Here is an 821-nt window from a genome sequence, read left to right on the forward strand (position 1 = left end):
AGCAGCACTATTTACAATAGTAAAAAAATGGAGACAACCAAAATGCCCATTAATTGAAGAATGGATAAACAAATTGTGGAACATGCACACAATTGAATACTATGCTACTTTAAAGAATAACAAGGAAGCTGCAAGCCATCGCATAACATGGCTGAACCTTGAGGACATTATGCTGAGTGAAATTAGTCAGTTACAATAGGAGAAATACTGCATAAGACCATAATTGTAAAAGACTAAGAAAAAGAACCCATCCAAATGGGGGAAAAAAATCTATATACATAAGTGCTAATCACTGGTATGTATGGGATGAGAGGTGGGGAGGGAAGGAGGGGAAGAAAGAACACATGGTAGGGAATAGACACAGAAGAGCCTGGGAGCTGGGTGGGGTGGGCTGGCAATACATAAGAATGGGAGGGCATTAAGAAGGACAAGGCGGACAGGAGAATTGTTGGGCAGGCTTGCATGGGCTAGGTGGGACAGAGGTATATGATGACGTATGCACAATCTTGGAATAAGAGGGCTTCAGGAAACAGGGATTGAGGTATGGCTTCAAAGGGCAAAATAGGGGAATAATGTTAGGATGTTTGGCTGTCTTTTGAATCTTGGTCTCCCTTGCCTACCATTGTGAAATAAGCACTTGAGGGGGGTGGGAATAGCCAGAAACATCACAACAGAAAACACGTAAGCCTGTCTTCAGACTATAACTGATTGGAATACCTAAAATGGGGCTATGTGTCCAATGAAGGAGGCTTCCTGTGGAGCCTCTACATTACACAAGACCATAGGTGGAATCCTGAACAGCATCCAAAATCTTCTGAGGG

This window comes from Chrysochloris asiatica, unplaced genomic scaffold, assembly GCF_000296735.1.
Source record: "Chrysochloris asiatica unplaced genomic scaffold, ChrAsi1.0 scaffold00012, whole genome shotgun sequence".
Taxonomy (NCBI): domain Eukaryota; kingdom Metazoa; phylum Chordata; class Mammalia; order Afrosoricida; family Chrysochloridae; genus Chrysochloris; species Chrysochloris asiatica.